Consider the following 27,314-nt stretch of genomic DNA (forward strand, 5'->3'; position numbering starts at 1 on the left):
AAAAAAGGATATCCTGTGTCGTTCGTTGAACGAAGACAATTGGAACGTTAGATTATATAGGGCGAAAGAAACGAGAAGAGAGGAACGGCGGAAGTCATAAAATAATTTAACCCACTTTAAGAAGAAAATTAACAGAATGGCGAAAGTCTTTAAGATTCCCCGCGACCGGCTTTCCCGTTCCACGTTCTCACGGAGTACGCGGCTGTTCTCACCCCCTTTACCTCTCACTCTCTCTCTTTCTCTCTCTCTCTCTCTCTCTCTCACTCTATCTCTCACTACCTCCTCACCCCCTCCCCTCAGTAGCAGCACCAGCCAGCAACCTTACTCTCTTATTCATTGAGCAGTCACCCCCACCACGAGACGGCACTTTCTTCATTGACTCTTTCTTTCCACTACGCGAGCGTACTACGCCTTCTCTCTCTCTCTCTCTCTTTCTTTCTTTCGTTCTTCCTTCTTCTCTCTCTCTCTCTCTCTCTCTCTCTCATTCTCGGCGCTGCACCGACCGAGCTGCCGCAACTCTTCTGTTTTTTCTCTAATTATGAATGAAAACGTCGTTGAAGCACATTGAACCAGCTCGGTGGTGGTAGCGGTAGTGGGCGGGGGGTGTGACGGTGGGCGGTAGGGAGGGGAGGAAAGAAGAGCTGGGTCACAACCTCCTTCTTTTTCTTTTCCTTCTTCTTCTTCTTCTTCTTCCTCCTCCTCCTCCTCCTCCTCCTCCTCCTCTTTTTCTCTCTTCTCTTTTTTCTTTCTCTTTCTCTTCCTCTTCCTCCTCCTCTTTTCATCTTCCTTTTTCCTTATTCTTCCACCTCCAACTCAAACTCCTTATTTTTATTCTCTTTTCTTTTCGTCCCGACCGCGACGAGCCGACTAATAGCGATACTTTAAGTTTTTCTTCCTTAAACTCTCCCCCGTTACTTTCTAACGTCTCAGCGAACATAATCGCTTCCTTCTCTCGTCTTACCTAACAACGTAGAAATTTCTTTTCCAAGTACAAACCGATAACTTTCTCTTTTCTTTTTGCACTTTTCTCTCTCTCTCTCTCTCTCTCTCTTTCTCTCTCCCCTATTACTGTATGTGTATGTGTGTGTGTGTGTGTGTGTTCCCCAACTTCCAATCTCTGCCTCCCTCTCCCACCCCATATCTTACGTTTATTACTCATCTCATGATAATATTCTGATTTCCGCATTTTTTTTATTATTATCATTATTATTATTACTATCGTTATACCGCTTGGTTTGCGAATAAAACGAGTCAAGTTTTTCTTTTTATCTTTCTTTTTTCTTTTTTTTCCATTTATTTTTTCTCTTCCCTTTTTTTCTTTTTACGTTTTCAATTTCATTCCTTTTGCTGTTTTATTTATTTATTTATTTATTCATTCATTCATTTATTTATTCTATTTGTTCGTTTGTTTGTTAGTTTGTTTGTAGGCTTGATTCGCGTACATTCTCAAAATAATATTTTCGAGCTTTCAAAGAATTGTCGAATGAATTTGTGAATGAAAAATCTCGCGCGTACATTTCTTTTACACGCGATATGCATATATCTCATCAAAAGTGTTTACAATGAACGTTCTTTATAATAATAGAATTGAAATTTTCTCGAGGGAACGTATTGAAGAATTTATAAACGAAGATAAAATTCCTTGTACTTCGATTGAGTTTCGATTTGATTTTGAAATGTTTCTTTTTTTCTTTTTGTTTTTTCCTGTTTTTTTTTTTTTTTTTTTTTCCTAATTACGATTCTTAATATTTAAATCGTTATCGCTAATAACGGAGAACGATAAACGACAATAAACTTCATTGTAAAAAGTTTACGTTTTATTTCACGTTAATCCATTATTAATTGAATTTCGATGATGAATAATAATTGATATAAGTATTATAAGATATAGATCGAATATTACGTGATAGTTACGAAAGGAAATTAATCACGTTGACGTATCATCATAAGCGTTTACCGAAGGACAGGCACAGAGGGAAGGTTTTGAACGTAAAGACGTCCGCTCGTCGTCGACTAACGAACGGAACGGTTTACTCTATGCCGATGCATGCGGTAGCATAATTAATTTTCTTCGCGTTTAAGCGCCGCCACGGCGACTAATTAGCGAACTTATCGGATTCTAGGTGAACGACGGTTAACGTCGAAGGATTATCGAGGACGAATGGATTTCGTCTCGATATCACGATTAAACATCGAACTCATCGATGACTATCAAATGAAAACTGTGTCGCGTATTACGTATCCAAGCAGCTATTACGTCTATGCGGTTACATTAACCCCATCGAAACTCTACCACTTTGGTTGTTACTTAAACTTTAAGGCTCTCTATACTCTATCTTTCGATAAATATTTTATCGAATGTATTTGACGATATATAAAAAGATTCGATTAAACGATCGTATTACTTTTATTCGAAATTATCGTCGAACTTTCATATCAACTTAATGAATTTAAAAAGAGAGAGAGAGAGAGAGAGAGAGAGAGAGAGAGAGAGATCGTTAAATTAAAATTAATTAGTCATTCCTTTTTTCTTTCCTTTTCTCCTTTTTTTCTGATTCGAATTTTTTCCAACAACATATGACACTTAAAAGATATATTCCCGTAATCAAAATCGATATAGGATTTGTTTTTCTCTCTTCTTTTCTTTACTTTACTTTACGGTTTTTTTTTCCTTTTTTTTTTTGATTCTTTTTTCTTTTTCTTATTGAACGAACAGTAATATCCGGGACACGAAGGGAACGGGACGACGGATTAGTCTCCGGGGTGATTCCCGTTTATCGACGATCATAACGAAGGGTTGGCTAACGTTGTTAGTAGTCGTCGATCGTTCCACTTCCGTATATCGAGATCTGTTATAGAACGCTTAATTAAATCTCTTGTCTTTCGAGTAGAATATTATTTATTTACATCAACGATATAAACGAAATGGAATAGAGATGATTTTTCTTTCTTTATTTTCTTTTTTTTTTATTTTCTTTTTTACTTTTTTCTTTTCTTTTTTTTCTTTTTTTTTTTTTTTTTTTCTTTCTAATGTACATTTTCGAACCTATCGGAAATTGCGTCAGTCATGTGTTTCTGTGTCTGTGTCTATGTCTATATGTTTGTATGTGCGTCTGTGTGTCTGTGTATAAAAGGGAAGTTCTACGGAAATCGAACTTGAGTTTGGTCGATGATAAAAGTTATTATCGAGATTAATCTACAAATCGAATTTAAAAGACTCAAAGAATGTCAAATGAATGTATTGTATTTAACGAAAAAAAAAAGAAGAGAGAGAGAGAGAGAGAGAGAGAGAGAAAAATAACAATTAATAAGAACAACGATTTAAATTCATACGACATGAATTCTTGACAAGTGCGTTAAAATATTATTATTTGTTAAATACGTAGATAATGTAAGACGACGTTAAATTATCAATTCTCACATGTCTAAAGGTATTTTAAAATTCAATACGTTTGCCGTATAACACTTAGGTCCATTCCATAGATCGATGGGGGTTTATGTATTCCCCGTGTATGGAGTTAAGCCGGTTTTCAATTTTCGATGATTCCGGCGAATTCGGTAACAGTGTTAGGGGGGTAGTCTCTTGGCATCGTACACTCCACCCCCCCTGTTACCCCCTCCCCCCTTTTGCGGTGGCTCTTCTCTGACGCTTTCGAAGTTGGTGGGAGGCCGGCAGGTGGAATAGGATGAGGAGGAGAAGAAGGAGGAGGTGGATGAGAAGGAGGAGGAGGAGGCAGAGGAGGATAGAGGATGGAGGATTGATGGAAGCTCACGGGGGTGAGTTGGTGGGGTGTGTGTGTAAAGACAGCGTGTGTGGGAGTGGGCGTGGCGTTAGGGTGGCCGTTGGCCAATCAGCAGCCGAGACTCGCTGGCCACCCCCGTCCCACGTGGTCCACATCCCCCAACATACATATTGATCTCGTGGTCCTTGCCGACCGCCGCACCTCATCCAACCAAACCTCCCCCCTCGACTACCCCCTGCCCCAACTCCCTCCCTCCCTCCTTCCCTGCAACCGTACTCTCCTCGAAGCACCCCTTTTACACTCCCAACTAGCGCAACCACCGTCAGAGTTTTCCCCTATTCGAACGAACTCGAAGGGTCGAAGGTCGTCGAGTCTGACCAACGAGCAATGCAATTCTCTACCCTGTCTGAACGAAGACCTTCTCTTGGGCTCTTTTTTCTTCTTCTTCTTCTTCTTTTTTCTTATTTTCTTGTTTCTTTCTTTCTCTTTTTTTTGTCTCTTTTTCTTTCTTCCTTCTTTCTCGCCGCACTTATTCTTATAACGAATGATAAACAATAATAATAAAAAATTGAATACTTATTCTCTCATTTTTTCTCTTTTCTCTCTCTCTCTCTCTCTCTCTCGCTCTTTTTATTTTTTTCTTCTTTTTCTTCTTCTTTTTCTTATTACATTTGAAATTATTTTCTTTTTCCAACGTCTCAACTCGTTTTATCTCGGTTTCGACGATTAAGGATAGAATAACGTTTAATCCTACTCGAAACGTTTTAAATGTCGTTATAAACGACATTTTCGTGTTCTATTGCCAAACTGATATCCGTAAAGCGATATGCCCGCTTAGATATTTGCAATTATGTTAACAACGAAACTCAAATGATACAGAGATCCTTCTTACGTCGGATTAAACGAACGCCATTTATTTGAACTTTTTATCAAATCACTCGTGACGTACATATATATATATATATATATATATATATATATAGGAGTGAGGGGAGGGGGTTGAAGAAGACGAAGAAGAGAAGAAGTTCGAATTTTATTTTTGTCCCACAATCGTGCCCCCTCTTCTCCCGTCCCACCGAATCTCTTTTTTAATTCGATCGCATTTCCATCAGGAGGATATATTTGCGATCGGACGTGGAAATTTATATTTTCCAATGATTTTTATATCAATGGGGAGGGGGGATGGAAGGATGGAAGGATAGAGAGAGGGAGGAGGGATGACGATTGCGTTTTTACAACGTGTAATAAAGAAACTTATTTGATATTAAATAATTGTTCGTCGTTTGATTTTATCGAAATCATTCGTACACGAAAGGAAATCATGTAATATTGGTCGAGAAACTTTTTCTACTGTGAATTACGACACACATACACAAACACACATACATACATACGTACGTACATACACGAAAATATCTTTTCGGCGCGGACGGTTTGTTGGAAAACGTCTAGAATTTAATGTCACCGTTTGTATGTGTGTTTGTATGTGTACGTACGTATGCAGAAGAAGAAAGAGATAGAGAGAGAGAGAGAGAGAGAGAGAGAGAGAGATTCTTCTGAATTTTTGAAGAACGTCACGTTCGTTGTCAGTTTACCGCAAAGCCACGCGTTTGCACGTTTAAATTGCAACCTCGTTTCAGCCTTTCTTCCTTACTCCCGTCAAAAGCATGACCGACAAGCATCCAACACGATTTTATCGGGTTCCTAACAGAAGGATTTATCCTCTTAACGTTTGCCCTATCAAATAATCGTGTTAATTAATCGACTTGAAATAAACGTATCCTCACAATATTATCCCAAGTTAAAATTATTTCACCTATATTATTCTTCATTTTATTCTTATTCTTCTTCTTCTTCTTCTTCTTCTTCTTCATTTTGATTTTTCTTGGTTTTATTACGAAGAAGGAGAGAAAGATAAAAAAACAAATATAATAGAAAACACGATCGAAATAATATCGTAAGATGAACATTATTACGAACGATACGTTTGACAAAATTCAATATTATTATTATTATTTTTTTTCATTTCTTTTTCTCTTTTTTTGTTTTTTTTTTTCTTTTACCCATGACAATAATCGAACGAACAAATTGATCGAAAGAAAATTAATTGAAAGAAATTAATACTCAATCACGATCGTACGAACGCGTATATCATCGCAAATATTTGGGACGATTCGATCATTGAATTATTTCCAATGATTTTTTTTCTTTTCTTTCTTTTTTCTTTTTTTTTTTTTTTTTTTTTTTTTTTTTACTTTTTCATCCGTTTCAGCTGACAGAACACCTTCTTCTTTATTTTTCTCTTTTCTTTTTTTAATTTAATTCAATTTAATTTTTCTTCTCTCTCTTTTTGTTCCTTTTTTTTTTTTTTTTTTTTTTTAGGATCGCGTGTATAAGAAAGAGAAGGAAAAAGAGTTAACGAAGGAAGAATGGTATATATTTATGTATGTATCGTCGACCTCCTTTCGGAAGACCTATCACAAATCGTAGTTTCTTTTATTTTTTTCTTTCTCTTTCTTTCTTCCTTTCTTTTTCTTTTCTTTTATCTTCTTTCTAGAATTCACTGAGTCTAACGGATGAGAAAGAAAGAGAGAAAGAGAGAGAGAGAGAGAGAGAGAGAGAGAGGGAGGTGACAACGACGACTACGATGAGAGTCCAACAATGAGAGAGATAGAAAGAGACAGATAGTCAGATAGACAGACAGACAGACAGAGAGAGAGAGAGAGAAAGAAAGAGTCCGACCAAGTGTCAAGGAGGACATGGACCGATCGACTTTTGCCACGGATCTCTCTTATAGTTCATGCTGTCAGCTGTGCGACACGTACATATGTATATATACACACACACACACATATATATATATATATATGCATACGTATGTACGTATGTATTGTATGTCGGAACAAAAAGGGGTAACGAAAAAAAAAGAAAAAAGACAAGAAAGAGAAAAAAAGGGGGAAAAAAAGGAAGAGAGAAAAAGAAACGCAGAGGAAAGAAAAGAAGGTGGAGGAAGAGTTAGCGGGGAATGGGGTGGGGGGGGGGGGAGAAAAAAGTATGGGAGCACGGGTCAGTGGTAAAGGACAGAAAGAAGGAAAAGTTCAAGAAATAACAAAGCTACCGGGATTTCTCTCTCTCTCTCTCTTTTTTTTTTTTTTTTTTTACATACACAAACAAACAATGCATACATATAAAGCAAAAGCCTGGCCTTCCACTTTTCCTCTTGGCCCCTCTCTCTCTCTCTCTCTCTCTCTCTTTCACTTTCTCTCTTTCTCTCTCTCTCTCTCTCTCTCTCTCTCTTCTCTTGTTTCCCCCTGAAACAATGCAGGCGGCACAAAAACAAAGAAATAAACATGAAAAGACAAAAGGCAGCCGTTTGAATCCATAATTTGCCCCCACGCTCTTTTGTTTTATGGTACCGTGCGGTGCCCTCTCTTCTCTCTCTCTCTCTCTCTTTCTCTCCTTCCTCACCTCTCCGCCATCAACGTGAATTTTATGGCCCTGTCGTCGCGGCAGCCGTGAAGCGAAACCCTTTTCTTTCTTTCTTTCTTTCTTTCTTTCTTCCTTTCTTTTTTTATTTATTTATTTATTTTTTTTTTCTTTATTTTTCTCTTTATTCCTTTTTTCTTTCTTTTCTTTTCTTTCTCGCTCGGCGAGTCCTTCTCCTTCTCGTACTAGTCGTTTCTCTCGACTTTGCGGTAGGTCCCGGCAAACGTTTCCTGTTTGAAATGTCAACAGAAAGAGGACAAGGTACGCGGGATATCGCGCGAACGAACAAAACCTATGCTAGCCGAACCTCGAAATTCGTGCCCAAACCCCGAGAACCCGTTTACGAAGCGAACGAACGAACGGACGCGCGTTCACCCTCGCGATCGAATTCATCTGGTCGACTCGAATCTTTCAGCTCGATGTGACTGACTCCTATCATTGTTTTGCCCTTTTTTCTTTTTTTCTTTTTTTTTTCTCTCTCTCTTTTTCTTTTTTTTACTATTTTAGAAAATAACACGCCTTCTTCTTCTTCTTCTTCTTCTTCGTTTTTTTTCCTTGTTTTTTTTTTCTTTTTTTTACTATTTTAAAAAATAACACGTCTTCTTCTTCTTCTTCTTCTTCTTCTTCGTTTTTTTTCCTTGTGTTTTTTTTTTGTTTCTATTTTTTTCTATTTCTTCGTTTTTCGTTTTTATCTTTTCCTTCTTCTTTCTTTCCTGTCTTTTTTTTTTTTTTATTTTACTTTTCTTTTGCTTTTCGTTCCTTGTCTTTTCTCCTCTATTTCTTTTTATTCTTCTTCTTTCTTTTTTCAATGATTTCGAAGGACAAAAAGAACGAGAAAGAAGAATCGTACTGATTTTTACGTCTATCGAAGTATCATCTTGAGAAAATTTTCTTACTATTGTATATTAATTTCGTTTGAAAGATCATTTAATCGTATGAAATTTATCAATTTTGTGTTTATATATAAAATAAGTGCATTATGAAAAGTGGGTGGATTTAATACTATAAGAATAAATAGGAGGGAAGGAAAGAAGGAAGGAAGACGACGATATCAATAAAAAAAAATTAATCAAAAATGTTATATCTTGTAAGTAATACATTATCTTATAAAAATATATAATTTCAAAATGCAATAGGTATTTAATATTAAAGTTACCCTTTAAAATTTATGTAAAATCTTTATTGTATTCATTCATCAAAAGTATAGCTCTAGTCGATCATTGAATAATTCTAGCAATAAAATAAAACTGAATGATCCGCAGTGTGTTAAGTATATATATACCGATGATCAAGAAACGAAGGGAAAAACAACGTAAACGACAACGAAAGAGAGAAAAAGAGAGAGAACGAAAAAAAAAAAAACAAAGAAAAACAAAAAAGAAAAAAGACATAATCGAAAGTGACGAATAATCAAATTCGTATTTAAATCCAAAGATAAGTGAGTATCCATCCAGTCGACGTAAAAGAAAAAGAAATACGACGAAAAGACGATTATACGAGTAGAATGGGATAGGGTAGAAGGTTGAGATAGGAGCGAGAAGAGTGAAGAAGGGGGATGAATTGGGGATGAGTGGGCGGGGGTAAGGTTGAACGGTGGAACGAGCGTAGAAGGAACGGGGAGAGGGAGGACGAGAGGGATTGAGGGAGGGAGGGTTAGAGGTAAGGTCGAAGTAAAACCGGCATAAAATTCTTTCGTGAAAACTTTTTAGCGTACTCCTTCCTCATTTCTCGCGTAGTTGAATTATTCACAAGCTTCTTCTCGCTTTTGTTTCTGGGCCAGGGTCGCCTCAGAACGATCTTCCTTGAACTAACGTTCTTTCTCTCTTTCCACCTTTCAACCCCTCTTTCTTCGTACTCTACTACTACTACTACTACTACTACTACTACTACTACTACTACTACTACTACTACTACTACTACTACTACTATTACTACTTCTACTCTACTTCTTCTTCTTCTTCTTCTTCTTCTTCTTCTTATTCTAACCAACCAACGAACCAACCAACCAACCAACCTCTCCTCCCCCCCTTATCCCTCATTTCTTCTGATGCCGGTCGGCGAACTTTCTCTTAAGTAAGACATTTTCCTAACTACTTTGCCACGATTCCGAGGAGGGTTTCCTTTACACACGGTTGTTTAAGAGAGAGAGAGAGAGAGAGAGAGAGAGAGAGAGAGAGAGAGAGAGAGAGAGAGAGAGAGAGAGAAAGAAAGAAAGAAAGAGAGTTGTTTTGCCGTAACCACATTCATGGTTTAAAACGACTGTTACTTTAACACTTTGGATTTTAAATGACGAATTCTCCGCCGTACGTAACAATAAGACTACTAACCAATGTTTCCTTCCTCGTGAAAATAATGATCGCGGTTTTTTTTCGTTTTACTTCTTTTTTTTTTCTTTTTCTTTTTCTTTCCTTGAGAAGAAAATGAAAAAAGAGAAGAAGAAGAAGAAGAAGAAGAAGAAGAAAAGAGACGTCGAAAGCCAACGCGCACGCACGAGAGAGAGAGAGAGAGAGAGAGAGAGAGAGAGAGAGAGTGAGAGAGGGGGGAGGGGGAGGAGGTAAGAAAATTTCCTTATGAAGAGAAATCGGATGGAATATTTTCTTTCTTCTTTTTCTTTTTCTCTTTTTTTCTTGGTCTTTATTTTTCTTCTTTTTTTCTTTAATATTTCAATCGTTTTTTATCGACCATGTTTTTTTCTTCCTTCTGTTTGTATGATTTTCTTTTCTTTTTTTCTTTTCAATTTTGATATTGAAGAGACGCATGTGTGTGTGTGTGTATGTGTGTGCGTGTGTGAAGAAAAGGGTTGTCGAAGGTCGCACGCTTTTCCTGCACATGCGATTCGTGAGAGATCAGGCGAAAGGGTTAAGGGTTTGAAAAGTCGTTCGTCTTTCGACTACAAAAGGGACCTTATCTCGAATTTCTCTACTCTCTACTCTCTCTCTCTCTCTCTATCTTTTTTTTTCTCTTTCTCTTTCCTTCTCTCTTTCTCTTATATACATACCTGCGCCACGATATTTCGCGCCTTGAGTTTCGTTCTTCTCAGCTTCTTCCCTTTTCGTCGCGCTTTTCTAACGTATTCCTTTTTCGATTCCCCTTCAACGAACGATCCACGGATGATTTATATAATGCGTGCCAAGAAGAATTTAGAGAGAGAGAGAGAGAGAGAGAGAGGGAGATAATATTTGCTATAAAGCTTTTCGTGAGAATTAAATTTTCTCGGTGAACCAATCGAATTACAAAATTATTCTTGTGTTTAAAGATGAATTCTATATTAGCCATTCGTAAACTACAACGATAGAATTTTATTATTGATTCATTAATAGATTTTAATTGTTTTGAAATGGTACCGATCGATTTTTTTTATATATAAACACGAGTGAATAATTAATTGATTAATTATTATTAAGTTGAAAATTAAAATAATGATTGTTATAGATGATCTCGTGTAAATTTTGTCTTTCGAACTTTTACGTATGATTAACAGGTGGTTTAAATAATTATGAAGTCTAAGGAAAAAGAAAAAAAAAAAAAAAAAAGAAAACAGAAAGAAGTAAAAAAGAAAGAGAACAAAACCAATTGATCGACAATTAATTAAAAATACTTATTATGTAATAATATAAATATTATCAATACATAAAAATATTATCAATTAAAATAAATCGAATTTATTAGATCAAATTGAAAAGAAACGATATTAGCCATTCTAATGATAGAACTCCATCGTCTGTATGAAAAATGCATTAAACGTGATCCGTTCTAACGAGTAAGAGTACCTACCGATAGAAAGAACGTTACAACAACGAGAGGAACCCGTCCCCCGTCACCCTTCGCTACCCCCCTTGTCCCCTCCTTCTCGCCTGCTCCCACTATATACTTCGAGATTTCTCTTCTAACGACCTACTCTCTCCTTTCTATCGCGCTATTTCTTGCTCGTTATCAACGACTGATAACTCGATCGTTATACGTTTTCTCGTGCAGAATCGTTGTTGTCAACGACAACGACAACATTGACATCTCTACTTACATACATACATACATGCATGCATACATATATACGTAATTCGATGAAATAACAAAGAAAAAAGATCTCAATGTTGTTTTTCCTTTATACAATAGTACACATATTCATATTCAAGTTATTGTCAAATAGAAAACTAAAGTCTATTTGTCGAATGCTTTTCTTATCTTATCTTTTCTTTTCTTTCTTCTTCTTTGTCTTTTTTTTTTCCTCCTCCTTTTCTATTGAACTTATGCATATTTCTTCCTTCAATTACACACTCGTTACATACATATATACATGTATAATATATAAATATAAATGATTCACGTAGAAATCAATCATCGCGTCGAGATTTGATCGACGCACCCAATCGTTCACGTATTATTCGTTATACTGTTAGTTCTCGAAAAGAGAACAGTACGTCGAATACATATACATAATACGATATATGAGAGGAATAAAAAAAAAAAAAAAAAAAAGAAAAAAAAGGAGAAAGAGAGAGAAAAAAAATAAAAAGAGAGAGAGAGAGAGAGAGAAAAGAAATTCAAGAGAGAGGAGGAGAGGGAGGGGCCTCGATAACGTAGATTTCCCGAAGCGAAACTTTTTTTTTTTCACGGCCTCCTGTTCCGTCGGTGGGAGGGGGACGATTTAGGGGGTATCGAGGAGGAAGGGGAGGGGGCACACATGAATTTATAATTTCCACGCATCCAACTTCTGGCAACTACCCTTTTTTATCTGTTTCTCTCTCTCTCTCTCTCTCTCTCTCCTGCATTTTCCATACGATTCGGTGATTCGAGCTGTCGGTCGCGTCATATAAATCAAAATCAGATGCATTGTATAGCTTATTTTTGGTCCAGGGGTGGGGAGAGAGAGATAGATAGAGAGAGAGAAAGATAGAAAAGAAAGGAAGAAAAACTCGGTCAAGCTACAACAAAACCCTCCCCCTTTTTACCTCCCTCCCTCCCTCCTTACCTACCTCCCCCCTTTTAGCAGTAGGTTTACCCAGGTAGAAACTGCGATACTCGTAAAAGAGATGGAAATAGTGAAAGAGAGTGTGTGTAAGAGAGAGAGACAGAGAGAGTATAGGAAAAATCGAAGAAAAAAAAAAAGAGGAGGAAGAAAGACAGACGAAACTATCGGTTGGATATACATATGTATGCCGACCTAGGAGAGGGTACAATGTATTCAGATTGCGAGAAAAAGGGTTGGTTAGTGTGCGCGCGAGCACATTTAGGTATATATATATATATATATATACATATATGTATATATAGGTGATGGGTAAAAAATGCGACAGACTGGTTAACGAAGCGAGATGGTCCATTGAATGGTTTTGAATGGGATGCTGGGACCTTCTCGATCCTCTCTTTCTTTTTCTCTCTCTCTCTCTCTCTCTCTCTCTCTCTCTTTTAATTCTTGGATATGTAGATACATACATATTACATAGGTGTATCGTGAAGGTTTCACTAACTAGGCGGATACCGTTCTACCGGCAGCCATATGCCGTGAACCTGCCCTATCTTTTTTTTTACCCCTTAACTTAGAAGACTAACCTACCCTTCTCTCTTTCGTGTCGATCAAAATGACGCGGGAAACGTTATGGTGTTTGTTCCTATCTAGCATCGAATTACTTTTCGTTAGAATGAAAGAAAGATGGATAGAGAAAGAGAAAGAGAAAGAGAGAGAGAGAGAGAGAGAGAGAGATCGAGGGAGAGAGAGAGAGAGAGCAATAAAGGCAAAAGAGAATAATAGATAGATATAAGTATATTTTATACATATATATGTATACATATATAAAAAAAAAAAAATATATATATATATATATATATATATATTTATATAAAAGATAGATCGTAAGATATATCCGGTATTACAAAGTTAGGCAAACCTCCTTCCTTCGTAAAGTATAACGGCTTCTCCCTCTTAAAGCGGAACTTTGCCTTTTAAAAACGAACAAAAGAACGCCGACGCGTCTTAAATGAACGCGCTACTTGTTGCACCGGAGAAAAAAGGGGGAGAAGGTGCGCTGGTGGTGCTCGGAGGTGCTTGGAGATGGAGGTGGAAGAGAGTAGAGACGAAGGTGCTGGTGGTGGTGGTGATGGTGGTGGTGGTGGCGGTGATGCTGCTGCTTCTGCTGTTGCTGGATGAGGAGGAGGAAGAGGAGGAGGAGGAGGAGGAGGAGGAGGAGAGGAAGAGAGGGTAAAAGTTGGTTGGCCCCCGTCGACGACGGTAGCGCGAATGGGAGTGCCGGGGTGAATCGAAGGGGTGAAAGAAATCCGCGGTTGGGAAGGGGGGCGGTGGGGAAGAATGGAAGAGAAAGAGAGAGAGAGAGAGAGAGAGAGAGAGAGAAAGAGAAAGATAGAGAAACTCGCGACGTCGGCGCCCGCCGCCAGAAAACTGTTTCTCTTTTGTTTTTATCGCCTGGAAAAGTTCCGCGCCGTCGCCATACTCTCTTTCTCTTTTTCTCTTTCTCTCTCTCTTTTTCTCTCTATTGCTACGTAGGATGGCGAGGAGGAGGGCCAAGGGGCGGGAGAGGGGGACACGCGGTAAAGGCGCGCGCGAGGAAGTTGCAATTAAAAATGTAGTTCAAGGTCGACGCCTCGGGGGAAGTTTACCTTGACTCCTCTCTCTTTCTCTCTCTCTCTCTCTCTCTCTCTTTCTCACTCTTATTCTTTCTCTCTCTCTCTCTCTCTCTCTCTCTCTCTATCTTTCTCACTCATTTTCTCTCTTTTTCTCTCTCTGTCTCTCTTTCTTTCCTTCCCACCTTTTCTCCCTCCTCCTCCTCCTCCTCCTCCCACGTCGGCCTGGGTTTTACGCCGCTCTTCTTCGCTCTTCTTCCGCGTTCTTCTCACTTTCTCCGAGCAGCCCACCCGACGACTCTTTCATCGTTGAACGCGAAAGACTTTGGCCTACTCTATCGTGTACTCATTGCTAATCGATCGAAAGAAAGTTTTCGTGTTTCTTTTTTTAACGTAGATCATTAGATCGTTCGTTTAAAATTATTCAAAGTTACTTGTTAATAAGTTATCACGCTCGATACATCGTGTTCGTGTGTGATAATGTTAGGACGAAAAAAAAAAAAAAAAAGGAAGAAAGAAAGAATAAAGAAAAAAAAGACACAAAGAGAAACAAGAAAAAAAGAAAGAAAGAAAAATAATAATAATAATAATAATAAATGGGAAGGACGAGATCGTAATTTCATAATGGAAATTTTATTTTACTATTCAACCTTTACCACGGGATAAAATTAATATTCATTCCTGTTCTTTCATTTTTTACGTACGAATGTAACGTAACGTAATGCAATTGCAATGTATATATTTACGTAGAACGTACATGTTCATACTTCATATCTATGAATGTATTTTTATAATTACATACAATCAGTCCCTTTATTTCCTTTTTTAACATAAGTCGTAGAGATAAGAATTACGTTGTTTCCTTATTTAATCTTATCTTTTATTCTTCCTTTCTTTTTTTCTTTTTTATCTTTTCTTTTCTTTTCCATCGCTGTATAATATATCGTATTATTCTCAGCATTATCAAAGTCTAATGACCTCTTCTCGTCTACCTGTCTATCCTATTTCAGAAGTGTCTCTGAAAGACGGTGACGGATCATGACTTTGTGATTCGTTTCGACGTTAGAGAGAAAGAGAAGGAAAGAGAAAGAGAAAGAGAGAGAGAGAGAGAGAAAGCGAGGATTCCTTTTTCATTTTTCCTACAACGAATGAACCCCGATGCAACCCCTGACGCCACTCGAAAATTGCCTTTCGTACTTTCGACCTGTTTCTCATCCTCTCTCTCTCTCTCTCTCTCTCTCTCTCTCTCTGTCTCTCTCTCTGTCACTCTTTCTATTTCTCCTTCTCTCCTTCTCTCTTTTCATACAGTACGTAACGATAAACTATCACAGGTATCCATCGAATATCGACGTTCTCTCTTTTTCTATCACATAGTCTTTTTCTCTCTTTGAAAAGTTTACGAGGGGTAGGTTGGTTGGTTGGTTGGTTGGTTGGTTGGGTTGGTTGGGTTGGTTGGTTGGTTTATTATACCTGGCGATACCCCTCCACCATTTTTTTTTTTCATCCTTCTGCTTATACTTTCGAACTGATTTTTTTTCTCTTTCTTTCTCGGTTTTTTTTTTCTCCCCACTGTGAAAGCAGCATCACCTGTACCGTTTTTGGGATTACGTTTGTCGGTTCCACTATTCGGGACACCCCGATGTGCAAAAGGGAAAGGAAAAGAGACAGACGGACGGACGGACAGACAAACAGACAGAGAGAGAGAGAGAGAGAGTGAGAAAGAAGGAAAAGAGTTTGTTCTGAAAAATCGGCTCAAAGAAAAGAGAGATAGATAGATAGAGAGAGAGAGAGAGAGAGAGAGAGAGAGAGAAAGATATAAGGATAGAAAGTGTATGTTTGAAAGAGGGAGAAAGCACAGGGTAAGCCGATACAATAGGGAAACAACATTATTGGCTTTTCAAAATGGTATTTACCGAAAATAAGCAATTTAAAAGGATAATGGCACGACTCGTGACACTCAGAACAGGAGTTTTCGTTTCGATCGACGACACCCCTCTAACTTTTATTTTCTTATTTTCTCTCTTTCTCTTTCTCTCTTCCTCTCTCTCTCTCTCTTTCTCTTTCTCTTTTTTACTTCATTTCTCATTTACCTCGGTTCCCGCTAATTATTTTTCGATTAATTGAAATCGGAAGAGTGTGATCGATTTGTCGGCGAAGGATCCGGTGGTGTGAAACGTTTATGCACCTCCAATTAATTACTTTCTCTTTCTTTCTCTCTCTCTCTCTCTCTCTCTCTCTTTTTCTCTTCTGATCGATCATCGATATTCATTGAATATCAAAGATTTCTAATTAAATTAAAAAAAAAAAAAAAGAAAAAAAAAGAAAGTAAAAAAGAGGAAATCGAAATCAGATTCATATTCTTCAGTTCTAAAACAAGATTTGCCATAATAATGTTATATTTTTTCTTTTTGTTTTTCGTTTAATATACGAACGCATGACGTACTATAGAATTTATGTTAAAACTTCTATTCTTTTGAACACGCACATATATATATATATATATATATATATATATATATATATATATATATATATATATATAATATATATATAATAAATAATCAAAATATTAAAATGTTCTAGGTAGTTATGTAGCGTATATATGTATATACTACATGTCTATGTATCTATATATACATACATACATATATATATATATATGTATATACGTATCAATGTATATATTATACATATATATATGTAAGTGAAAAGGCGAAATAACAAGAACGTTCGGAGATATTCCAACGTTATCGAAAATTTGCCTCGGCGGTTTATTCGAGTAGAAAGGGAAATATAAGAAATAGGCGTATCGTTGCGGAAAAGAATGGAGGGAGGAATATTCTTTTGGGTTCGAGTGCGCGTTTCATCAGCAACGACTTTTGCTACGTAAATTTTCTCTACCCCTTACGCCGTGTTGATTTTATTGAAAAAGCTATTGGAATTTTCCTATCGCCGAGACGAGACGAGACGAGACCAGACGAGACGAGACGAGAGGAAAGAAGAGAAGAGAAGAGAAGAGAAGACGAGACGAGAGAGGAGAAGAGAGGAGAGGAAAGAAGAGGAAAGAGAGGAACGAACGAAGAAACGAACGAACGAACGACGTCGAAATAGTAGAAGAAGGTACGAAGGGTACGAAAGAAGGTACGTACGAATCCCGTACGTATAGAAAGAAAGGGAAAGAGAAAAGTAGAAAAATCTGTCGATCTCCACCCACTTGTCGATAGTGAATGAAAGAAAGAAGGAAAGAAAAGAAAGAGAGAGAGAGAGAGGGAGAGAGAGACAGATAGAGAGAATGATTTCCGTCCCTTCGGGCATCCCATTTTTTTTCTTCTTCTTCTTTTCGTACTAAATCGTCTACACGTGTCTCTTCGTTATGTATTTTCATAAACGAAAGATGACGTTCGTATGATTTATACAAAGAAACAAAAAATCGAAGATCAATGAATAACTCGGAAAGATTATTTATAATCTTGCTAATCTTACAAGCACAAGAAAAAGAATATAGAGATAGATAGATAAATAGACAGATAGATAGATAGATAGATAGATAGAGAGAGAGAGAGAGAGAGAGAAAGAGAGAGTAAGGAGGAATTGAAGTACATATTGATACGTATAATAATAATGATCGAAAAATAAAACGATCATGTAAAATCATAATTAGACCGAAAGAAACATTGATGAGAAACTAAAGAGACTGTCTCGTGTTACTCCATCTCCACTTCCTCCTTTTTCCTTCTCCTCCAATTCCTCCTCTTCTCCCGTCTACTCCTCCTTCTTTTCCTTAACGTCTCTCTGGAGCAGCCATTATAATTTCGCAAATGGATCGCTCTTCGTTTTTCACTCTGTACAAGTTCTAACTTCAGCCACGTTCTATTTCTATTCCCGCAGGATCGAAAGCACGTTTCGAAGCGTTTCCTCGAGCGTTAGCTACGGGAGAAGAGAGAAGAAGAGAGGAGAAGAGAAGAGAAGAGAAGAGAAGAGAAGAGAATGGGCGGTTGGGTGAGAGTGGGAGGATGGGAGGGAGCGAAGAGGAAGGTGGACCAACACGATAGTATATACGTATGTATGTACCTACGTACGTACGTATATGTAAGAGAGAGAAAGATAGGTATAGAGTTAGAGGGGAGAGAAAGAGAGAGAGAGAGAGAGAGAGAGAGGGGGATAGGTATAGAGTTAGAGGGTGGAGAGAGAGAGGATGGACGAGAGGAGATGGCGAGCGGGTGGTATAGGTGGAGGACGTGCCTTCATTTGTTTCAGTGGGCACGGCGGTGGGTGGTTACGTCACGTGTTGGTCGTCATGGTAACTCTCTGGGTTCCCAGCAGCTAGAGGGGGTGCACCGTATTGCCGGCTAAGACGCGGCCAGGAACTCTGATCCTACAGGATCTGCTTGCCGCACATGGATTCGAAATCGTAGGACACTCGAGAATACCCTGGCAAAGTCTTTCGATCGACGAATCCCTTCCCTTCCCCCTCACCCTCAACCTCAACCTCTTTATCTCACTCTCTCTCTCTCTCTCTCTCTCTCTCTCTTTCTGTATATATATATATATATATATATATATACATACATACATATATATACCTCTTACTATCTAATATTTTACTATTAATGTCATTTAATCGAACAATCATATATTATATTATATCGTAGAAATTAGATATTATTTACGTCATTTCATTGCTCCAAACGATTTTTTTTATTAAACGTTGGAATGTATTTTCAAATAACATCCTTCTTTTTTTCACCCTATTTCTTTCTTCTTTTTTTTCGCGCTCTTCTCAGATTTGTTGAGAAAAAAGAAGAGAAAGAGAGAGAGAGAGAGAGAGAGAGAGAGAGAGAGAGAGAGAGAGAGAAAAGGGAAAAGAAATTCTTACTTACGGTTTAATCTTATTTTTCCATTGGCTTTTTATATTAACGCGTTATTCTTATCGATTCGTCGTAATATCTAACCGATATTCAACGCAAACACATTCAATAGCTATTTTGTCGAATATTTCAAATGTTCCCTTCTCCCCTCTCTTCCCCATTTCCAGCCCCTTACCCCCCAACCTTTCCGCCCGTCCTATTTTTTAACTTCTCGTAGAGAGATACGAAACGATATATCGTTCGAGACGTAGTTTGAAAGCTTTGTAGATTTGATCGAATCCTAAAAGCAAGCGTGTCTTAGAATTTGAAGTTCGTATATACGCTAAAGCTTCCTTTTCCATTTCTAATTTACGGATGAGCGAAGTAAGAAACGTGAGGAAGGATGTGTAAGGATATAAGGAAGGAAGGAAGGAAGGAAGGAAGGAAGGAAGGAAGGAAGGAAGGAAGGAAGGAAGGAAGTAAGTAAGGAACGAACGAATGAACGAATGAAGAGGAAGAAGAGGAAAGGAAGGAAGTATTTGAATCGTTGAACATTCAGAAATAAATTTAACCTTCTTTAATGTAGATCGTTGCTGATATTCGGTTCCACTCTCAGAATATCATTTTGGTTAAAACATTCCAGTTTACAAGAGCATTTTCGAGAGACTACCAAGACGTGGATCCGACGATTAACTGTACACGTTATTTAGTACGCGTGTGTCCTTGCACTGTGAAATTGTGAGCTTGGTTGGTATCCAAGACGAAGGAAGCCCCCGAAATGTACCATACTAGGTTGGAATATTTCGTGTCCTCGGGGTCGTCGCACGAATGTCTGCAATGCCACCATTCCCTACCTTAGGCAAGGCATCCTCTATCCTTAGCCAAATGCGTCTTCACCGCAACTTCCATGAAGGAAGAAGGAGGAGGAGGAGGTGGAGGATGAACATGGAGAAGGAGCAGAGGCATCTCTGAATCCTCACGTCGTAATTACACGAGGTCTTGACTCGCCTTTCGTCTCTCTCTCTTTCTCTTTCTCTCTCTCTCTCTCTCTCTCTCTCTCTCTATTTCTCTCTATCTACCTGTCTTTTTCTATTTGAATCAAATTCCATACGAAACTCTCCCGTTTCGTATAATCGATTCCAACTCTCGATCCTTCTTTTATCTTGAAATTACACGAATTCTATCCTTTTTCTTTTATTTTTATTTTCTTCTTTTTCTTTTTTCTTTTTTGTTTCTTTTTTTTTTTCTTTTTTTTGTTTCCTTTCTTTTTTCTACTCGTGAAGAGACACAGCAAGGTTTCGTTTTCTTTTTTATTCCTTTTGTTAATTTTAATTTTATAATATATATGATTATATTTACATTATTATATTATTATATTATATTTTGTTCATTTCGTTTTTCGTAAAATATAAATAAATTGTTCGTTTAGTTCGTCTTGTATTGAACTTGATGATAAGGAAGCCTTAATCCTTCTCCTCATTCAGACATTTTCTTTGTTGTGATGTTTGAATATCATCCAAAGAGCACTTTGAGTTTCTATCTGAAAATAATTATTATGGGAAGCTTCGGAGAGATAGAGACAGAGAAAGAGAGAGAGAAAGAGAGATCCCTGTGGTAGCAATGTCTCGCCATAGGGTATTGTTTCTCCCTATGTTTGAAATTAATTCAAAGTTACCTAAAGGAACCCTTCGCCTATTCCAAAATGCCCTGAACACACTTTATGCCAGTCAGTAAGGAACACTTGCCAACGAAGCAATTTTCGGTTGAAAGAACATCTAAGAACGATTTATGAAACAGCTGATTTAGAAGAAATTATCTTTTGCGTTTTCATAAAAAAAAAAAAAAAAAAGAGAAAAAAAAAGAAAGAAAAAGAAATAAAGGAAAAGAAAAGATCGGTCGTAGAAAAAACATGTAAACGAACGAAATAAACACGAAACGTGTGAAATGTGTAAACAACGCGTGCAAACGAACGTGAAACGTGTGAACGTACGAAGATCGTATGAAAAGATATCTGTTAACGCGTGAACGTATGAAAAAAAAAAAAAAAAAAAAAAAAAGAAAAAGAAAAAAAAATGAGCGTATGAAACGTGTGAACGTATGAAGCGTCGCGTGAAAGAAGAAGAAAAAAAGAAAAAAAAAAAAAAGAGAAAAAATTTATGTATATGAAACGCGCGAACGTATGAAGCGTCGTATGAAAGAAGAAGAAAAAAAAGAAAGAAAAGAAAAAAACCCCCCCCCCCCCAAAAAAAAATAAAAATAAGTACATATATGAAACGTGTGAACGTTTATTAGAAGCGTCATACGAAGAAACTCTAAGTACTTTATATATGTGTACGTATATATACATGGACATTAATATGAAACATGTTAAAACTTACGAATATCGCGTGAAAACAAATCTGACGGATCAAGAACGAAATCCAAGATATGTTAGATAAGAGCTAAAGTTATTTATCATTTTCTAACGTTAATACCTTAAGAGTATCTATTAAAATCCATTTATCCCTTTTTACCCTAATGTTCACGCGCATTTGTCGTGAATTTTTCAAATCTTTCCTTTGCTCTAATGATTCGATGCATGTGCTCGTTCATCGTACTAAATGATGGAACCGTCGTAATCATCGAATGGAATATCGTACGAAAGAATATACAACAAATAAGACGATTATGAAAGAAGGAGAATATTCATATATTGAAGTACGTAATTAGGATTGAAATTATTTAATAAGGAATTAAAAGGGAGACAGAGAGACAAAGAGAGAGATAGAAAGAGAGAGAGAGAGAGAGAGAGAGAGAGAGAGAGAGAGAGAGAGAGAGAGAGAGAGAGAGAGAAAATCATTCGTACTGGGAGGATTGAACGAACACGAGAACGGTTCACAACTCTCGCTTGCTTCGGAGGGCTTGGTTTTGGAGAGACGTTGGAGGATGGGCTTGCCAAAACCACCCTAGCGTACCTACCTCCTTACGCGTACATACAGCCAACGAACAGAAGGGGCATGCTGTACGTGCAATAGTACATGCTAGAGTCTGCTGCTCCTTCGTCTTGGCAGAACGTAAGACGTAAGATGTCTAAGGAACCTCCTTCTCTCTCTCTCTCTCTCTCTCTCTCTCTCTCTCTCTCTCTCTCTCTCTCTCTCTCTTAGTCTCTTATTCTATCTCCCTATCTCTCTCTCTTTCTCGTTGGCTCGACGTAGCGAAGACTTCGAATTGCTTGCCAGTGGCTCAGCATCTTATGCAGGTTTGCGTCGCGCGTCCTGCGCGGAAGCCAACGCCAATTTGCGCCAATTTGCGTTTGGCATTGCTCTTTAGAACGCTTTGCCATCGTTCTAAAACCTTCTCCTTCCTCCCCCTTACTTCTCCTACTCATTGCCTCTCTCTCTCTTTTCCTCTTCGCTCCTACATCCACACCACCACCCTTTTCCAGACTCTCTACCCAATCCTCGTCTATCGTTCTAAGCGCAAAGATATTTTCGTACGACGAGATGAAATTTCATCATCGAAATGAAATGCACAAGAAGTATCTTCGGTTCGTTTGATACGAATTATCCGAATATACGAATATCCTTCTATCAAACTCGTCCTTTACCTTCTTCTTCTTCTTCTTCTGTTTCTTTTTCTTTTTCTTCTTTCCCTTTTCTTCTTCTTCTTCTTATTCCTTTTTTATTTTCATTTCAATGTAAGTAATTACCTGGTTATTTAACGATCCCTCTTGACATTTCAAAGTCTTCTCAAATCGATCAGTCATCCACTTCTCATTCTCGAGGTATCACGAGTTAGTGGTTAGTTTCCGGTAAGAAAATGATTATCGACTGTATTTTCTCTTTCTCTCTCTCTCTCTCTCTTTCTCTCATATAAGTGCCGGCCATAAATCAGAAACGCTAAAGCAGTGGGCTGACCCCGAAGAGAGCTTGTTTGGGCTGACCCTTAGGCCTTAGGGTCAGGGCCCTTGCTGACCTTCATCAGAGTGGCCACGAGACGTAATACCGGAAATCTCTCCACCTGGAACCGGATTTTCCACTCTTCTACTCTTTCTCTTTCTCTCTCTCTCTCTCTCTCTCTCTCTCTCTCTCTCTCTCATTCTTTCTCTGTATATCTGTCTATCTCTTTCTAGCTTGTTCTTGCCACGATTGACCTGGACTCAGGCCAACGATAATGCCGGTCACTCCTTTTTTTATGGCACGCGCCTCAAGGAACATCCTCCTCCGATGATTTATCGATGGCTCTAAACCTTCACGTATCGTCAAATTATTAATCGCCCATTTGCACCTTCCTACCCTTTCTAATCTCTAATGACACTCACGGTTATTGTTTGCCTTACGTTAAATCGTCTTTAGGGATCTTCGAGTATTTTTATTTCTCATTATGTCGGACTTTACGGAAGAATATTCTTATTTATCGTGGATTCTTTTTGTTTTGTTTTTTTTTTTCTTTTCCCTTTTCCATCGAATTAATCATTTATTTAATTAAAATTAGAATTAGAAATTGACGAATTATTTGTATCATTTTATACTTCGAATTTTAACGAGACTCACATTTATTCTTTGCCTTTCGTTAAATCGTCTTTAACGATCCTTTTCGGTATTATTATTTCTCGCAATTTTTGTTTTCCTCCATCGAGTATATTATTTATTGAAATAGAATTAGAATTTGAAATTTTCAAATTATTTATTCGAACCTTTCTATTCTTCGAATTCTAATGGCACTCACGGCGATTGTTTACCTTACGTTAATTCGAAAGGATATTCTGATTTTTTTTCTCGAGTCAATTTTTTTATTGAATTATATAATAGAATTAGAATTGGAATTAGAAATTTGTAAATTAACATTAGAATTTTTACGAAACTCACGTTTATATTTGGCTGCGTTTCGTTAAATCGTTTTTTAAGAGTTTCGAAATAAAATTTATATTTGTCGTGATTGAATTTGTTTAGAATTTTTTTTTTGCCTTTAATGATCAAACAAACGACAGGTTGGATCTAGGGATTTGTTTGGTACGTCCAATCGAATCTTTCGTTCGCTCGATTTCATTTTAAGTTCGGTAATCGAATTATTTACGGTCAAGCAAGGATTCGACCAGCGGTCAAGCGTTTCTCAGCAGGCGGTCTTATAAACGAAAGACCGCGCCATTTCGAACTAATTCGACCGAATCGAGAGTCAGTGGTCGAGACTAGTCTTCGTCTGGTTGGGGCAATTTAGAATGGGGTGACCTTTACAAAATGGCGTCACGCCATTTTCCTATTCTAAGAAACGTCGAACCCACGCACGCACCCGACATCGACGAAATTGACAATCATGAAGGAACGATCGTCATTCTTGTCGTTTCAACGTACTCCCAAATATTTTCCCACAAAATATTTCTCAATTAATTCTCGAATGAACGTTAATTACTTCTAATTATCCTTATAACATCGATTTTAATACAATAAACCTAATCCAAATGTATCTCGCTCGTTTTATACTTTAAATTTTTATTTCTTTTTTTTTTTTTTTTTTTTTTTTTTTTTTTGTTTTTTTTTTGTTTTTTTTTTTAATGAAATTTCCAACGAAATTGAAATATTACGAAACTTCAATCGGTCTAATTCGATTCTTCACTCGTATTAAAAAAAAAAAAAAGAACGAATAGAATTTGAACGGGAGGGTAGAGGCATAGGATTTGGGCGGGGGAGGGTGGAGGCACCTCTCCGGAGAGGCGAAGGATGCGGGCGATGAAAAATGTCAGAACGAAAGAGGAAAAAAATAGATCTAACCTGATCAGTAAAATATATCGTCGATCCGACGGATCACAAATTTCACCATGATTCTCCTCGTCCGAGGTGTTGCTTCTACGGTGCCAATCGAAAGACTAAGCTAAAGGGTTAACATATTCCTGAATACAAAACACATGCATATTCTATGGGGTCCCATGTGCGTTTCTCCTACCCTGATAGGAGAGCACGTTCACGCATACATGCTTATGGTACCTACTGTTTTCTATATGAACAGATATACCTACTCCATACATGTATACGTACGTACACACATTTACATGGGTCCCAGGTGGGGCCCCCCGTATCGTCGTATGGAAAACGAATGCCGTTCTAGTTGCTACCTGAATTTTTTTCCTTTTTTTTTTCCTTAGTGCGAGACAGAAAAACAGAGAGAGAGAGAGAAAGAGAGAGAAAGAGAGAGAGAGAGAGAGAGAGAGAGAGTGGGGAGAAACGATCTCAAACCTGGTTGGTAGTCGTTCACTCTGAGTTGACAACTATTGCTTATCGTAATGTGACTTTCATACGAAGAGAGATCTCTACGATCCCTTCCTACAACCATAATTAATGATCTCAGAGATGAGAAAGCTCGTTATCCATCCCGTAAAAAATTTGATTCGACTCTCTCTCTCTCTCTCTCTCTCTCTCTTTCTATCATATTCGACTTTCGACAATAATGGATTTTCGATTGTAGATTCTGGATAGAATGACTGACTCTATAGTTCATGACTTATGAATGATTATCGATGATAGATGATCCTTAAATCGTTATTTGTAGTAAAAGAGAAACGTGGCTGTTTGTTGCGGAAATTAATTTAAATCTCCTTGTAATAATATTTTTCTTCTCTTTTTTTCCTTTTCTTTTCTTTTCTTTTTTTTTTCTGAATTCTACGGCATATCTATATACTCGTTTTTTCTGTTTTCTTTTTTTTTTTTTTCTTTTCTTCGTTAAAAATTGATTAACCAACGCCCGTATACGATTGATATGTATTATATAAGGTCATCCTATGGAAGTGTCATTGTCCACAATGCGGACAGATGCGAAAGATCTCGATAGGTTTGACCAATGTGGATTGAAGGAACGAAAAGAGAAAGAGATATAGTCATAGAGACGATCGTAACGAGTTTCTCGACCTTTTTCTTTTTTTTTTTTTCTTTTTTCCCTCTCTCTCTCTCTCTCTCTCTCTCTCTCTCTCTCTCTCTCTCTCTTCACCTCCCCCTCTAATCTCCCCACCTCCATCACGTACGTACATTCGTACGTCTAGGACTTAGTTAAGACGTCATCGGAGCGAACAATAAGGTCAGCCATGCATGCACGGGCTTCGCACCTTTCGCTTGTATAGAAATTTGATTTTTATCTTTGAGGGCACTCGATGGGTCCCGCGATTTGGAGATAGCCTGCGTAACTCTCGAGGGCTCTTATTCGGTAGGAACGGTCGCTCTTTTTAACACGGCCGTCGGACGGATTCCGGTTAAGGGAATTTTCACATTCGAAAATGTAACCACGCCATTTCCATTTCGCCGTCGTGAGACTGAAAACTTGATTCTTCGTTGAATATTGATTATAGGAATTTTCTGGTCTTTTTCTTTTTTTGTTTTTTTTTTTTTTTTTTTGTTACAATTTTTTTTTTGCTCGTCCTCGTACGACGAATAAATTCAATTCTTTGTCGAAAGGAATTTGATCGTAGAATTATTTTTTAGAAATTTTTTTTCCGTCGACATTCGATGAAAACTTCATTCATTGAATAAAAATTATTCAAAGAGTTTCCTTTTTATGAAAATTAGCCGCCATCGTACGATGCAAATTTAATTCTTCGTTTAAAAAATGATTAGGAGAAATCATTTATTAGAAATTTTCATTCGTTGTCATTCGATGATAACATTATTCTTTGTTAAAAATTGATCGTAGAAATTTCATTTTCGAAATTTTCTCCCCGTCATCATGCGACGATAACTTAGTTCAATGTTAAAAATTGACTATAGAATTCTTCCTTTTTTTTTTCTGTTTCTTTCTTTCTTCTTGTTTTTTTTTTTTTTTTTTTTTTTAGAAAACTTTTGTCGTAAATTTTGACGACGACAATTTAATTCTTTTATTAAAAATTGATTATAGAAATTTTCTTTTAGAAATTTTTTCCCCGTCATCATACGACGATAACTTCATTCCTTGATAAAGGATTGATTATAAAAAATTTTTCTATCTTTTTTTTTTTAATGGTCCTTCTCGTCATCATACAATGCAAATATCTTAATTCTTCGTTAAAAGTTGTTTACAGAAATTGCTTTTTAGAAATCAATTATATTAAATATAAATAAATCATAGAAATTTTCTTTTCTAACTTCTAAATTCTCTGCATTTCTTCCATTTTCATTTTCTTATATATATATATATATATATTTCTTTATTTCTTTGGAACGGAAGAAAATCAAAAAGAAATGTTTTTAATTGTAAGCAGTAAGTAAAAAAGAGGAAAAGAGAAGAGAGAGATAGAGAGAGAGAAAGAAAAACAAGGAAAAAGAAAACTAAATTTTACTTAGTTACCTGCCAATCCAACTTCGATCCAACTCCCCTTTTTTTTTTCCCCATAAAGGTATTAGTCAAAACCGAACGCCCTTTACAATGACGCTGATTACTTTAATAATGGAACAGAATGGCCTCGGGGCTTTGGTGGCTCGGGTATTGGGTGTTATTTTTTTTTTTTTTCACTCGAATACAATACGTTTCGCGAAGTATACAAATAGACAGAAAAGGAAAAGAAAAGGAGAGAAGGAAGAAAAAAAAAGGAAAAGAGAGAGAGAGAGAGAGAGAGAGAGAGAAAGCAAAGGGTTGCGTTTCTCCGGCCTAGTAGTGTTACACCATCCTCTCCCCTTCCCCACTCTTCGGCCCAAGATACATACCTCCTAGTTACCCCGGCGAGAAT

At 37.3% G+C, this 27,314-nt stretch overlaps 1 long non-coding RNA gene across 1 annotated transcript in view; it reads right to left on the reverse strand.

Annotated features, from left to right (window-relative positions):
• The window catches only part of LOC124954324, a 40,008-nt gene extending 15,529 nt beyond the window's left edge, over window positions 1-24,479 (reverse strand). The window contains exon 1 of the long non-coding RNA XR_007102517.1: window positions 24,400-24,479. This is a non-coding gene — a long non-coding RNA (uncharacterized LOC124954324). The remainder of the gene's footprint in view (window positions 1-24,399) is intronic.
• Between the last annotated feature and the right edge of the window lie 2,835 nt (window positions 24,480-27,314).

Source organism: Vespa velutina, chromosome 15 (genome assembly GCF_912470025.1).
Source record: "Vespa velutina chromosome 15, iVesVel2.1, whole genome shotgun sequence".
Taxonomy (NCBI): domain Eukaryota; kingdom Metazoa; phylum Arthropoda; class Insecta; order Hymenoptera; family Vespidae; genus Vespa; species Vespa velutina.